The 16,887-nt window shown below is 42.3% G+C and overlaps 1 protein-coding gene across 1 annotated transcript in view; it reads left to right on the forward strand.

The window, feature by feature from the left end:
* LOC306960557 (NACHT, LRR and PYD domains-containing protein 3-like) overlaps positions 1-16,887 on the forward strand; it is a gene marked incomplete at both ends in the record, with an annotated part of 243,675 nt that overhangs the window by 205,238 nt on the left and 21,550 nt on the right. The window lies entirely within an intron of this gene.

The following is a 16,887-nucleotide window of genomic DNA, read 5'->3' on the forward strand; positions in this document are numbered from 1 at the left end:
GCATTGATAAAACAAATTAAATCATTAGAGATGTTGGAAAATCTCCTTCAGATAAATAAATAAAATCACTAAACCGTATGAAGGGAAACTTTCGGTCACGTCTTTGTCTTTTTCTAAATCCTTTTGTTCCAGAATCCTGAGTTCAACATCTGTCATTAAAAAAACACTCAATAAATGAATTAATAACATTGATTTAAATGTGTGACCAATGCAGTGACCAAAGTGGATTTATTATTCATAATTTTTCATTTATTTAACAATAAAATCGTCACTGCTATTACCATGTCGTTCATTTGTAAGTTACAAATTCCCTGATTTTTGTCTTTAAGGTCATTCTTCAAACTCCTCAGGTGATTCTCGTCTCGTGTGAATTGACGAGTCGGAGGAAACCATTTTAAACGGTTTCCAAACCAGTCCCTCCAGGATTTCACTATTAACGCATCATCAACCAAACTCTGCGAAAACAGTGCGGAGTCGCAACTTTCCCGCAACTATTCCAATTCCTTCACAACTTTTCCTTAACTCCACAATTAATGGGCAACAAAAGTGAGTTTCTGATCATTTAAATCCATTAAATCCGCCTCAGACTGAAGGACTTTCACATCTGCTCCGCCTCCTCTCACTCGCCTGGCCTGAAGCTCCACCTCCTCTCCCTCGCCTGGGCCTGAAGCTCCGCCTCCTCTCACTCGCCTGGGCCTTAAGCTCCGCCTCCTCTCACGCGTCTGGGCTTGAAGCTCCGCCTCCTCTCTTTACAGCCGCTGTGAGCTCACATGGATCTCCTACCGCGCTCTGTATGAGTTACTTCTCTGCTGCTGGATCTTTATTTGGCGATATCGGCTTTATCTGACAGATAAACGCTGCGTGTGCGTTTAGACGCGTCTTTCCCCCGTGATGCGGTGGCGTGTGTGTGAGGGGCTGGTGCTTTTACTGCATGAGCTTTAGGAATCACAGTTCTGTTGAACCGGAGCTGAAGCTCAATGTCCATGTGTGAAATAAACATTTGTCCTTTGGTCTGTTCTCCTCGGATTCTCATTCATAGCTCTGTCTCAGACCCTGCGCTCACAGAAGCAGGCCTGTTAGCCCCGCCCACTTTCTGTAGCTGAGTTAGCCCCACCCATTTTCTGTAGCTGGGTTAGCCCCGCCCACTTTCTGTAGCTGAGCGGAGGAGGCGAGAGGGGAGGGGCACACAAGGCTCTGTTTATTTTTAAATGATACAATTATCTAAAATAACAGATATTTTAAGTCTTTTTTTATTCCCCAGTGTCTTTAAAAACAGATGTAAAACATAAAGATTTTTTTTTTTATATAGGGATGCACCGATACCACTTTTCCTAAAAGTACTTTGATTTAAGTACTTGCCGATGCCGAATACCGATACAAGTACAAGGTATTTTCTTCAACATTCTTACTTTTTTCACAGCAGAGTGGTTTGTAATTAGTTAATTTACTCATGTACATTTCCTTAAGTAAAGTAGGCTACACATTTAAGAGCAGTTATATTAGGATTGTGCTGATGCCATTTATTTATTAGGCCCGAGCAACGGACACACAGTGTCCCACAAGGGACTAATTAATATCGATAATGGGGGACGAAAACGCAAGACTTCACGTAGAAAACGTGAACCGATATTCAAGTAACAGGGGTCAAAACTTAGTGCTCCGCAAGCTCTAATTTTGGGTGGGGTTAGCGAGAGAAAATAATAAAAGTTGGCTCTGTGGTGCCCCCTCAAACAGGCAGTATACATTGACTCAATAGAGGACCGGTCGCAAAAAAAAAGGTCAGTTCCTGGACCTAATGGTGTGCAAACGCAGCCGCTATCGCCAAAAACGCCTTTAAATTGGCTTGTAAGTGGCCCACCCATCCTCCGTGAAAATAGCCAGAGTTCTTTACCTGGCAGAATGTTGGACTTTGTCAGAGTTTCTCCGGAAATTGACAAATTGACAAAAACAGTTTGAGACTCGTACGGACTTATACTAACCCTCTGTCAGCAAAAGAAGTTTTAATTTTGACGTTTTTGAATGAATCACCGTCTATGGTTCCACCCTCATCAAAAACAAGGAAAAAAACCCTCTCCTCCAGTGGGGTGCTGGGACCTAATTTCAGCCCGTGAATTTAGAGAATCCTCGCCCTCATCAGGCCCATGTTTGTATGGACTTATAGCTCAGTGATAGTGTGATCGTCTGAGGTGAAGGAGGAAGCTAGTCCACACATGGGCCGCTGCACACTTGTCCAAGTTTAAAACACATGAGCGCGGGGCATTTCATAAGATATTTTTTCAGGCCGGCTGGCATCTGCTGTCTCTGTGTAGCATCATAGCTAGAGTGTTGGTTTCCCAATCGTGAGACTGCTGGATCAATTCTGACCTTGACTTTTTTTTTTGTTATGTTTGGACTCGTCACCAAATGGATATAACATGAATCAACGCCTCTGTTCCCACCCTCTTGAAAAACGTGGAAAAAACGCTTCCAGAATATGCAAACTAAAGACAAAGCAATTGTGGGATAGTAGGGAAACGACTGAGGCAACACTGGGGACAATGTCGAAAACAATTTAAAAAAATGTATGGGGGGACACATGACCTGAGTTGACCCCTCTCCTCCAGTGGTGTACTGGGAACGAATTTCTAACCGGTAATTTAAAGAAGAGTAGCCCACATCAGGCCCGCATTAATATGGAGTTACAGCTCAGTGATAGTGCGCTGGTCTTGCCAGGAGGTTGCCAGTTCAAATATGGCTTTGACACTTTTAGAATGCTTTGTCTTTCCTTGCCAGCGCAAGAGTGAGGCCAGGTTGGGTGTGAGGCAGAGGCTACAGCAGGTTTGGGCGAGAACGACTGGGGACAGTCGCAAGGGGCAGCGCGCGCGGGGCTTGCAAGGGGCGAGGGCCTTTATTGCCGCGCACGGCTTTAATTTTTTTTATTTTCATTCAATATATTTTTTTATTTTTACTGCACTGTCTATCATAGAGAGAAAAGCCCATGTCCTAAAGCTCCCCAATGCATGTGCTTTATTCATTTATGTATTTTTATTTTACAACAGTATTGAAATGATACTTAAATGGTCTCTTTTCGTCTTTACTTCATCTCCGTTGCTCCAAAATAAATTCCATTATAATTTATTATAATTTCTAAAAAAATATATTTTGACTGGCAAACCTATCGCACTATTTGAAAACATTAAATATGTGAAGCAGACACACTCTTATTCTACGCGGCGTGCTTGTAGTGACGACGTGGCAATAAATCGACCTAGAACAAGTCTGCTAATAAAAAACTGTTGAATCTAGATCGTTGCAATTGTGGAATAAGCTGCCCAGGAATTTGAGGGATTCATCCAATTTACATGTTTTCAAAAATACACTAAAATCTTCTGGTATGGTTTCAGTAATTTTATCTTGTCATGTATTACTGTTGTGCCTTGTTTGTTTTTAATGCATGTTATTTTGTTGGAAATGCTTTTTAATCCTGGACCCCAGGAAGACTAGCAACCACTACGGTGGTAGCTAATGGGGTTCCTTAACAATAAATAAAAAAACAAACAAATAAACAAATCTTTGTGTAGATTTTCACGTGTGTTTGTAGCAACTTAGCGAGTAGCTACAGCATTGTCATTGTTCTGCTGCAGCTTATTTTCGCTGAATATGGACATGCTGTATCTCTTTAATTTGGATTTCGCTGGGTTCGGTTTTCAGTTGAATAAACCCCTGCAGACGCTGCAGCACTAACAACATTAAGCTCTGGTTGTAACGATTCACCTGTCTCTTCCAAGGTGTGAACGCTACTACGCACTATTAGGTAACGGGCGGATCTGTGTACCAGTAGGGGTGAATAACCAACAAACAAACAAATGATTTCACTTTGACTCTATTTTATATGTGTACGGCCACATCCCACCCCAACGCTCGAGCGTGAAACCCGTTGAACACAAAACAACGCACTAAGGCGAGTGAAAATAAAAGTTTATAGTCCAAATAAAGTCCGTAAATACAGGTCCAGACCAGGAAGCCTTGAATCCCACCGCAGGCCCGGTTTCTACGGGACAAAATAAACGCGGTTATAGCAATAGATATGTGGCCATCGGCAGCCAAGTTACTCACAACCCGAGCTTCCCTCCCGTGCACCCAAGGTCGGACCAGACACTCCCAGCAGCTCCGCGAAGCGTTTCCACCTCCGTCCTGGATGGTTAGTTCCATAAAACGTGCATACATCCACAAAAGGTTAGCTCCCGGCAACTCACCTCTGACAAAGAGTCCCAAGTCGGCGTGTGACGTCACCTTTCTCGCGCGCCCCCGTGCGTGTGACCCATTACCCAGAAATACCGGTAACCCAGGTTAACACAGGAATACCACCGCCTTGCAACAATACAATGACACAAATACAATAAACACTGTCTATGCCTACTGTGACCAGGTTCTTCACATTGAACAACATTATAGAGGGTTTTGGTTCAACCCTGCTGGGTGACTCACATATAGGGACCTAGGTGGTCTTTACATGGTTAAATCCAGCACAGACTGATTTAGAGAGCGCAGTCTGTAATAAAGTCAGATCTATGTGGAATATTGTCCATCCATCCATCCATTTTCTTCTGCTTTATCCGGGGCCGGGTCGCGGGGGCAGCAGTCTCAACAGAGATGCCCAAACTTCCCGATCCACGCACACCTCCTCCAGCTGTTCTGACCCCGAGGCGACACCAGGCCAGCTCGGAGACATAGTCCCACCAGCGTGTCCTGGGTCTTCCACGAGGCCTTGTCCCACTAGGACATGCCTGGAACACCTCCCACGGGAGGCGACCAGGAGGCATCCGGAACAGATGCCCTAGCAACCTTATCTGGCTCCTTTCGACGTGAAGGAGCAGCGACTCTACTCTGAGCTCCTCACCCGATCTCGAAGGGTGCGCCCAGCCACCCTGCGAAGGAAACTCATTTCGGCCACTTGTATTCGCGATGCCAAATCTCATGACCATAGGTGAGGGTGGGAACGTAGATCGATCGGTAAATCGAGAGCTTTGCCCCGACTCAGCTCCCTCTTCACCACGACAGACCGATACAGCGACCGCATCACTGCTGACGCCGCACCGATCCGTCTGTCGATGTCACGCTCCATCCGTCCCTCACTGAGAACAAGACCCCGAGATACTTGAACTCCTCCACTTGAGGTAAGGACTCCCCACCGACCTGTAGAGGGGAAGGAGAACCATGGCCTCAGATTTGGAGGTGCTGATCCTCATCCCGGCCGCTACACACTCGGCTGCAAACCGCCCCAGAGCAGCTGAAGGTCCTGGTTCGTTGAAGCCATCAGAACAACATCGTCCGCAAACAGCAGAGATGAGATCCTGAGGCTCCCAAACCGGACACCCTCCGGCCCCTGGCTGCGCCTAGAAATTCTGTCCATAAAAGTAATGAACAGAACCGGTGACAAAGGGCAGCCCTGGCGGAGACCAACACGCACCGGGAACAGGAGCGCAATATTGTATTTCCACTAAACAATTCTCCAGTTTGTTGCTTCTTCTCTCCTCAGCTGAGAGCTGCGCCTCGTAGGTGCGCTGGCCGCACGTCAAATGGTATCTGTTTCTGGTATGGGGACCTCATGAATGAGTACGAGTATGAGTACAAGCATGTGGTATCAATTTACTGTATGTGTCATTCAAAATTGAGATAAAACAATCTTCCATACTTTATATGACTATTTACAAACCACCACAGAACTGTTTTATTGAAGATTTTACTCAATTACTGTCATTTATATGCATTGATTTCGATTGTTTAGTAATTTCAGGTGATTTTAATGTGCATGTGGATGTGACCAAAGACAGGCATGCAAAAGAACTCAGTGCTGTCCTTGAAATGTTTGGTTTAACTCAGCATGTGAGTGAGGCGACTCACAACAAAGGCCACACTCTAGATCTAGTTATTACAAAAGGTGTTAATACATCAAATGTGAATGTTGTTAATGTTGCTTTATCTGATCATTTTTGTGTCTTCTTTGACCTGTGTGTTACACATAAACCAGTGGTTGGGCCTGGAGTTATTCAAAGAAGACACATAAATGATACAACAAGGACACAGTTTATGGAGATGATCAGATTTGAAAATGCCCCATGTTCTAATGTTGATAATCTGTTGGACTCTTACACATCAAGGGTCTTAAATGTTTTGGATACTATTGCTCCTGTCAAGGTTAAAATGGTTAACAATAGGCAAAGGGCACCTTGGAGAAGTGAAGTTTCGGTCAGGGCACAGAAAAGGGAGTGCCGAAAAGCCGAACGGAAATGGTGCAAGTCAAAGCTCAAGGTTCATTTTGAGGTTTACAAAGAAGTACTTTGTGTGTTCAAAGAGATTTTGCGTGGAGCAAGGGAGAAGTATTTCTTTACAATCATCTCAAACTGCAGAAATAATTCTTGCGTTCTGTTTTCCACAGTAAACAGATTAACTAACCCTCCAGTTTCACTGCCCCTAGAACTAATCTCGACATCTAAGTGTAATGAGTTTGCAATATGTTTCTATGACAAGTCCAAAGCATTAAAAATGCCATAATTTCCACAACACAAATAGAAACTCTGCCACCAGATAAACACCTTGAGCTGACACATTTCACACCTGTTACTGACAAAACAATCGAAGAGGTTATATCCGGTCTGAGTTCATGTGCTGACCAGCTTGTTTCCACAACTTGCTCAGTTAGTTAACAGCTCACTCCAGACTGGAGCATTTCCAAAGGCCTTGAAAACAGCAGTCATTAAGCCTCTTCTAAAGAAGAGCAGCCTTGATGCCAAGGTAATGAACAACTACCGGCCCATATCAAACCTGCCATTCTTAGGAAAAGTCCTAGAGAAAGTAGTATATCAGCAGCTCACTTACTTTCTCCTGTCTAACAATGTGTTTGATACTTTCCAGTCAGGATTTAGGCCCCACCACAGCACTGAGACAGCTCTGATCAAGGTGACAAATGATATCCGCATGAACACCAACGCAGGTAAGGTCTCAGTTTTAGTTCTGCTGGACCTGAGCGCTGCCTTTGACACAGTGGACCACGGGATCTTACTTCACAGGTTAGAAAACTGAGTGGGAATCTCTGGTACTGCTCTAAACTGGTGTAAGTCCTATCTCGAGGACAGGACGTACTTTGTTGAAATTGGCAACTGTGTCTCAGACAAAATTGCCATGACCTGTGGAGTCCCCCAGGGGTCAATCTTGGGACCCCTCTTATTCAACTTGTACATGCTTCCATTGGGTCAGCTAATAAACAGCAACAATGTGTCGTACCACAACTATGCAGATGACACTCAAATCTACGTGTCACTGACGGCTGGTGAACATGGGCCTGTAGATACACTCTGTCACTGCATCCAACAGATCAGTTTGTGGATGCAAAACAACTTTCTCCAACTAAACTCAGACAAAACTGAGATCATTGTTTTTGGCCCACAGGCACAAAGACAAAGTGTTATCAGTCACCTTGAGTCTCTCTCTCTAAAACCAAAAAATCAGGTTCGAAATCTAGGAGTAATCATGGACTCAGACCTGAACTTAAACAGCCACATCAAAGCAACAACATCAGCAGCTTTTTACCTTCTGAAAAACATTAAGATCAGAGGAATAGTGTCAAAACCAGACCTGGAGAGACTTATCCATGCATTTGTCTCCAGCAGGTTAGACTACTGTAACGGCTGCTCACTGGCCTCTCTAAACGAGCTGTCAGACAGCTACAGTACATCCAGAACGCTGCTGCTCGAGTCCTGATAAGAACCAGGAAATACGACCATATTAGTCCAGTGCTCCGGTCTCTGCACTGGCTTCCTGTCACTCAGAGAATAGACTTTAAAACAGCTCTGCTTGTGTACAAGTCCTTTCATGGTTTAGCTCCAAAGTACATCTCTGACATGTTAGAGCCGTATGAACCATCTCGGGCCCTGAGAACCTCAGGGAGGGGTCTCCTGGTGGTTCCCAGAGTCAATAATAAACACGGTGAGGCTGCGTTTCAGTTTCATGCAGCTAAAATCTGGAACAGTCTTCACGAGGATGTGAGACAGGCCTCAACTCTGACAATGTTCAAATCCAGGCTGAAAACAGTTCTGTTTGCACGTGAATATGACTGAATGTATTTTATCTACACTCTTGCCTTTTACTGTAATTGATTAATTTTATGTTGATGTCCAGAGGAGAAGGAGCGACAAAAACAGAGGTTAGGTAACTTTGTGTGAACGAGCAAGAAAAATAGTGCTCAAGACAGAGCGAAATAGTGCTCAAGACAGAGCGAAATAGTGCTCAAGACAGAGCGAGTCAAAACAAGACTTAAAAATAGTGCTCAAGACAGAGCGAAATAGTGCTCAAGACAGAGCAAGTCCAAACACGACTTAAAAATAGTGCTCAAGACAGAGCGAAATAGTGCTCAAGACAGAGCGAGTCCAAACACGACTTAAAAATAGTGTCAATACAGAGCGAAATAGTGCTCAAGACAGTGCGAGTCAAAACAAGACTTAAAAATAGTGCTCAAGACAGAGTGAAATAGTGCTCAAGACAGAGCGAGTCAAAACAAGACTTAAAAATAGTGCTCAAGACAGAGCGAATCAAAACAAGACTTAAAAATGCATATAACTGAAAGTATTTTATGTACACTCTTGCCTCTTACTGTAATTGATTAATTCTATGTTGATGTTTTTATTGATTGTATTTGATTTTCTTATATTTATGCAACTGTGAAGCACTTTGAATTGCCTTGTGTATGAATTGTGCTCTACAAATAAACTTGCCTTGCCTTGCCTTGCCTCTTTCACAGCAGATTGGTTTGTAATTAGTTAATTTACTCATGTACATTTCCTTCAGTAAAGTAGGCGACACATTTAAGAGCAGTTATATTAGAATTGTGCTGATGCCATTTATTTATTTATTTTATTTTCATTCAATATAATTTTTAATTTTTATTGCACTTTATTACACAGACAGAAAAGCCCATGTCCAAAAGCTCCCAATGCCTTTGCTTTATTCATTTATGTATTTTTATTTAACAATAGTATTGAGATTTTCGTCTTTACTTCAGCTCCTGTAGATTTTCTCGTGTGTTTTGTAGTAACTTAGCGAGTAGCTACAGTGTTTTCATTGTTCTGCTGCAGCTCATTTTCCCTCAATATAAACATGCTGTATGTCTTTAATTTGGATTTTCTGAGGACTTTTTAGTCGCTGGGTTAGTTTTTCAGATGAATAAACCCCTGGGCATAAAACGGCGTCAGAATGGCCAAAACTGTTAGCTGCGAGTTAGCAACGTTAGCCTGTATGTTGTAAACACTGCAGACGCTGCAGCACGAACAACATTAAGCTATGGTTAAATCCAGCTCAGACTCTGGTTTAGAGAGCGCAGTCTGTAATAAAGTCAGCTCTATGTGGATTATTGTGTTTACACTAAACAATTCTCCAGTTTGTTGCTTCTTCTCCCTTCAGCTGAGAGCTGCGCCTCGTAGCCGCGCCTCGTAGCCTCACTGGCCACATGTCAAATGGCATCGGTTTCTGGTATCGGGACCTCATGAATGAGTACGAGTATGAGTACAAGCATGTGGTATCGACCCGATACCCGATACTGGTATCGGTATCGGTGCATCCCTAGGTAAAATCCCCTTATAGCACAGCAGTATGATGTTGTGCACGGGTCCATAGAATTATATACATGGAAGAGGCCTGCTGTCCCAGCTCCTGTCTCTTTACATAGAGGTGCTCAGTGGCGCATGACTCCAGTTTCGTCCGCCATCGCAGCCCAAAGTACCGTATGACGCGTCATCTGTATCTATGCTCCCACGGCCCAAGTGGGTGAAAGCAGCGTGAGCGCACGGCGGCCGACGAAGCCTCAGAGCCGAGCGGACGCCATTACGCTGTGAGTCAAATCTCTTAATATCATCGTTCTTTAAATACAAAATGAATTTTTAAGGCCATTTCAGGCGATTAATCTCCTATGCTACGATGACTTCGGGGGTTAGTTTGTCAGTGCGGGGCTTAAAAAGCTAGATTAGCTTAGCGGCCCTTCAAACATATGTAGCCGCGCTCAGAAACTTACGCTCGGTCACTTTTCTGGGAAGTTTCGTGCTGGAAGTGCTGGAAGTCTTGTTGTTGTGATAGAAATGATAAAAATTGAGTTATTACTTCACTGTATTTGCTCGTATAACGTCTCAACTAGAATCATTTGGCTGAAATACAAAGAAGGAGCACTGCAAAAGTGTTTTATATTACATTTTCATTGGTAAAATATGAGCTATTGGTTTGTATATAGCATTTATCTGTACAGTACTGGATCCAGGGCAGATGCAGAAATCATGCATATTTTGTAATGTTTCAATATTGGTTTAATGGTACTGTAGCTTTGTTATCTGAAAAGAATAGTATAAACATCCACTGAAGTAACTTATATTATCCTCAGACATGACTGAGCCCCCACGAGGCAGACCTGCTCAGGGGGAATTCAGAGATGGTCCTTCATACACATCCAAGGTCAGCTGATGTAAAATATCTCCACTTTAACTCATGCCAAAGAATTAGGTCTTTACAAGAGGACTGACCACCACCATCAGGGCCTGTACAGGAGGACTGACCACCACCATCAGGGCCTGTACAGGAGGACTGACCACCACCATCAGGGCCTGTACAGGAGGACTGACCACCACCATCAGGTTCTGTACAGGAGGACTGACCACCACCATCAGGGCCTGTACAGGAGGACTGACCACCACCATCAGTGTCTGCACTGGAGGACTGACCACCACCATCAGGGTCTGTACAGGAGGACTGACCACCACCATCAGTGTCTACAGGAGGACTGACCACCACCATCAGGGCCTTACAGGAGGACTGACCACCACCATCAGGGTCTGCACAGGAGGACTGACCACCACCATCAGGGCCTGTACAGGAGGACTGACCACCACCATCAGGGCCTGTACAGGAGGACTGACCACCACCATCAGGGCCTGTACAGGAGGACTGACCACCACCATCAGGGCCTGTACAGGAGGACTGACCACCACCATCAGGGTCTGTACAGGAGGACTGACCACAACCATCAGTGTCTACAGGAGGACTGACCACCACCATCAGGGCCTTACAGGAGGACTGACCACCACCATCAGGGTCTGCACAGGAGGACTGACCACCACCATCAGTGTCTGTACAGGAGGACTGACCACCACCATCAGGGTCTGTACAGGAGGACTGACCTCCACCATCAGTGTCTGTACAGGAGGACTGACCACCACCATCAGTGTCTGTACAGGAGGACTGACCACCACCATCAGTGTCTGTACAGGAGGACTGACCTCCACCATCAGTGTCTGTACAGGAGGACTGACCACCACCATCAGGGTCTGCACAGGAGGACTGACCACCACCATCAGTGTCTGTACAGGAGGACTGACCACCACCATCAGGGTCTGCACAGGAGGACTGACCACCACCATCAGTGTCTGTACAGGAGGACTGACCACCACCATCAGTGTCTACAGGAGGACTGACCACCACCATCAGCGTCTGTACAGGAGGACTGACCACCACCATCAGGGTCTGTACAGGAGGACTGGCCACCACCATCAGGGCCTGTACAGGAGGACTGACCACCACCATCAGGACCTGTACAGGAGGACTGACCACCACCATCAGGGCCTGTACAGGAGGACTGACCACCACCATCAGGGCCTGTACAGGAGGACTGACCACCACCATCAGGGTCTGTACAGGAGGACTGACCACCACCATCAGTGTCTGCACAGGAGGACTGACCACCACCATCAGGGCCTGTACAGGAGGACTGACCACCACCATCAGGGCCTGTACAGGAGGACTGACCACCACCATCAGTGTCTGTACAGGAGGACTGACCACCACCATCAGTGTCTGTACAGGAGGACTGACCGCCGTGGATGGAGTTGTGGTGGGCGGGACCAGCCGCTTGACCATAAAAGGGCCTTTAGACTTTCTAATGATTATTTTCTCATATTATTAATGACTCAGTGTTTGTGGCTGATCTTCAGAGTCTTGTTTTAAACTGGGTGAAAGATTATGAATGACATTATTGGTTTGTGACTTTTGTAAATGTGCTTCTCTGTAGGTTCGTCCTCATTGGCGTCGGTGTAAATGACATGACTGTGTTCATTAAACGCTGTTGTTCTGTTTCTCTGCCTTTAGCAGCAGCATCAGCAGGAGTCGTGTAATATTGCCTTGTTGGTTACAGTATATTGATCATTTTAATACTATCATTCATGTTTTCCTACACCAACATGAACATTAAACAATATTTAGAAATGTACAAACCCTTTATGTAGTTATGAAGAAATTCAATACAAAAATCTTAAAAATGTGCTTTTATTTGGCAACACTAATCTTGTGAAGTACAACAGAAATGAAGAAATGAAATGAAATGATGTTATAATGTTTGGGCATCAGACCTGTTTCATTTGTTTTGTCATGTTATGAGCTGAAAACTCAGCAGCTCCAACAAAAAAAAGATGAAATGATTTTTTTTGTATAAAAATCCTATAAATCACACATTTTGTCACAATCATAGCAGTGTGGTTTGGAATCTTAACACTAATGGACTCATGGGAAGTCAGTGATTAGTTATGTGTTGTAAAATAACATGTCTATTTGCAAAAGTCTATAAAAGAACAACCACCTTGTGTGAGCCCTGTCAGCATCAGACATAATAAGGACGTGAGAGTTCTTAATGTGCAATATTCCTTATATCTAATGTTTTCTTTGTGGTGCTGGGAAGCAGCACTAATATCCTCCAGAGAAGTGTGGACATCAGGAGGAGCTTCAGGCTGGACCTGCAGAGATTGAGGAGCTTCATGTTAGTCAACTGGTTTTGACGTTAGGAGCCAAACAAATGAGTGATTTACACTTTGATTTACAACCGTCTTTAAGAGCGAACTTTAGACGCACATATTTCTTCAGGCATTTAATCAGTGATTCTTGGGCCGTTCTGGTTTTTGTGTTGTCGTTGGCCTTTTATTGTGTGTATTTTTCAGATTTTAAACTGTTGTGAAGCTCTTTGTGGCTCTTGTCTGTGAAAGGTGCTATAAAGATTACTTAGTCTACTTACACAAATAATGTAAGTAGTAAACTTACCAAGTATGCTGCTAGTATTTTTTTTATTAATCTAACAGTTACAGGTTATTAACTTCGTTCTGTAAAATGTTGACATACCTTTTCTGCTCAAATGAATAAATAAATGAAAATTATTAGTGCCATTATTTAATTTTCAGAAATGAGTTTCCAATAACATGTAGTTGTTTCTTATTAACCATAATCAAATGCTATAAACACATGCTATATTCATCATACAAAGGTATTTAGTTTTGGGCTAAAGACTTAGAGAAACATAAACTTACTTGAGATGTTTGTTAGTTGTCGTTTGTCCTTGTTTTTAGTCCAGTTCATTTGTTTTGCTCAGACTTCAGCCGCTAAATCACACGAGGGAGAATCTGCTCGTTCATGAGTCATCACGCACACGCTCGCGCACGTCTGCGGCCCTGGTGACATCACGTCATTAGAACACTTTTAAAAATGTATTTTTGATACTTTACAATTCTTTTTACGAAGAAAAAAAGTCCATGTCCTAAAAATAGTAATTTTAAAGAAATATATTTGCCTCAGTCTGAAACTCCAGATGCCTGTGGACCATTTTACAGGCTGCTCCTTTTACATGAGTGTCCATGACAAAAAGGGCTTTTTGGGCTGCTGGCTGCAATACCACGGCCTGCCACTAGCACGTACTCATTTCAGAGTAAAGGGGGCGGACCCCCCCACTGACGCAGAGCCGCTGCCATGACAACGCCTTCACTTCCGGGTCATCAGCCGCTGAACCTGTGGTAAGAAAGTTTTTATTCACTTGTTTTTGTGGTTTAGTGTCGTTTTTAAGGAAATACAGTTAATTTAAATGCATAAGATCCACTTTATTTCTACAGATAGTGAACAGTGTTAATGTCGTCGACTAAAATATTTAGTCTTAATTTTAGTCAAAGTGATATTTTTGTGACTAAAATTGGACTAAAACTAAATTAAAAGTTTTTCATGAGACTAAAACTGTGACTAAAATGTCCAGATATTTGAGTCGACTAAAATCAGACTAAATAAAAATGAAAAGGAGAGACTAAAATCATCCAAACTTGTATTGAGCGTCTGAAAGAGCCTCAGATCATGTTTAAAGGATCAGCTCTGAGCTTTGTTCATGTGGAGCAGAAACATGAAGCAGAGGAACATTAAATATGATTAGAATCATTATTATCAATGCAAAGTCCACTCAATTCGTCTTAAATTTAGTCGACTAAAACTGGACTAAAATTGAAGATATTTTTTTTGACTAAAACTAGACTAAAATCGAATTACATTTTCGTCAAAAGACTAAAACTAAATTAAAATATGTTGTCAAAATTAACACTGATGGTGAAGTTTGTACATTACTTTCAGATGATTTTGTAAGTGATAATAAATTCAGATTTAATGAAGCTTTATATACAGTCACGTCTTTGTGGCTCTGTGTCTGTTGCAACTACATGTTAAGCTTCAAATAAATGCAGTATTATTTGAAGTGTTTTTTTAACCACTGTGCCGGTTCACACTAGTGTGCCGTGAGATATTGTCTGATGTGCCTTTAGAAATTATCCAATTTCACCGAGTTGGTCGAAATGAATTTTTATCCAGAAATAATGTGCCGTTGTGGAGTCTCTGTTCTGTGTTAGCGGAGTAACCATGTAATACTCTTCCATATCAATACGTGGCTGCAGGAAACTCATTTCTTTGAGACAAGAGAATTAGTGATGCATAAAAGTGACAGGTGGCGGTGACTACGGCATTGTGGGTATCGAGACTATACAGTGTTCCTGTTCACGACACTTTGATGGGAACAACTTTATACTGTGAATGTTAGTTACAGAGTTACATTTTCGTTTTTACATTTTCAGCTGGTGGTGCCTCGAGACTTTTTTAAAGACAAAAATGTGCCTTGGCTCAAAAAAGGTTGAAAAACACTGGTTTAATGAAACCATTGTTTATTTTTAGTCACATAATGAATTTGGGTTTTGCCTTTTTCTGATTTTACAGTCGAGTAGTAAATGCATAACACCTTCAGTCAGCCTAAAAGTGTTACAAATAGAATTATATTACATGACCTGAGGGGCCTTTTAAGCAAATGTATAAAGGAGCAGATTTGTTTGTGGGAAGTTTGAATGTGTGTGGTTATATTGAATAAGTTCCTCTCTCCTCCTGTTGTGTTTTTATCTGGTCTAAGTGCAGGTCACGTGTCTGTTTTTTGCCTTGCAGATTTTTTTGATCAGACTTGTCCTGGACTGAAGCCAATGCAGGTGCAGCTCTTGAGTCACTCCAGGAAGAAACAAACTCTCTCTTCAGTCACAAACTTCCCTCTGGATCTGGGAGACCGTGGACTCTGATCAGCTCAGGTCTGTCTGCTTTCAACATTAGTCTGTTTCAGGTTTAGACCTGGTTTAGGTTTAGATACAGTTTAGTCCTAGTTTGGCTCAGATTTATTTTAGGCCTGAGTTTGTTTCCTGGTTATTGTAACTTTTACCGTGTTTGCCTGTTGCTTGAGCACATTTTGCAAAACTTCGCTCATTGTGCCAAAACTCTACACACAAGTAGACAAGGCACAACACTAGGAAATATACCATTCACATCTGTGTCAAATGGAAACTCTACTATCAAAACCTAAACTCTCCTATCAAAATCTAAACTCTATCAAAACCTCGCATTCTTTGTCAAAATGTGACTCTGATGACAAAGTGACACATACTCATCATCATCATATGCAGATCAGGGGGAACACACTAGTCTACTTTATATAAAACACTGCAGGCTTTGATTTTCAATGTTTATTCAGAAGGCATATTTGCAGAAGGCATATTTTCAAATAACCAAAGCAGCAAATAGGTCTACTCAATATTGTACATTACAGTAACATGAATTAGGGCTGCTCGATTATTGAAAAAATAATAATCACGATTATTTTTGTCATAATTGAAATCACGATTATTCAAACGATTATTTTTTTGCCTTTAAAAAAATTCATTAAAAAAGTGACAAAAATCCATCAAAAAAGGACAAAAATCCATTAAAAAAAAGACAAAAATCCATCAAAAAAGTGACAAAAATCCATCAAAAAAGGACAAAAATCCATTAAAAAAATGACAAAAATCCATCAAAAAAGTGACAAAAATCCATCAAAAAAAGGACAAAAATCCACCAAAAAAGTGACAAAAATCCATCAAAAAAATGACAAAAATCCATCAAAAAAGTGACAAAAATCCATCAAAAAAATGACAAAAATCCATCAAAAAAGTGACAAAAATCCAGCAAAAAAAAAGACAAAAATCCATCAAAAAAATGACAAAAATCCATCAAAAAAGTGACAAAAATCCAAAAACTAAAAATCAGAAAAAAAAATGTGAAACAAAAATTGAAAAAAAAAAAAAAAAGAAATTGAAAAAAAAAAATTATAATCGATTTTTTGCGATCATGCTAATTTTGTAATCGTTTACTGTTGTAATCGAAATCGTAATCGAATTTCGATTAATTGCACAGCCCTAACATGAATTAAGATAAAGCAAAAAAATAATGCAAAAAATATTGTAAAAGGAAAAAAACACTATGCTGTAAACACGAGTGCTGCGCGTGTCAGGGTTTTGTTCAGCCCGCGGGTCCTGCATTTGGAGCAGGTTCTAACTCGACCCGGCCCAACCTGCAACATTGTTTCTCTTTTACCGCCCCACACCTGCAACTATTAAAAATGACGTGTTACAAATATGATCCGTATTAGCATGTCTCTCTCCCCCTCTCTCTCTCTCTCTCTCTCTCACTCTCACTCCCCCTCTCTCTCTCTCTCTCTCACTCCAAAAACCC

The sequence above is a fragment of the Gobius niger genome (genome assembly GCF_951799975.1).
Source record: "Gobius niger genome assembly, chromosome: 3".
Lineage (NCBI taxonomy): Eukaryota > Metazoa > Chordata > Actinopteri > Gobiiformes > Gobiidae > Gobius > Gobius niger.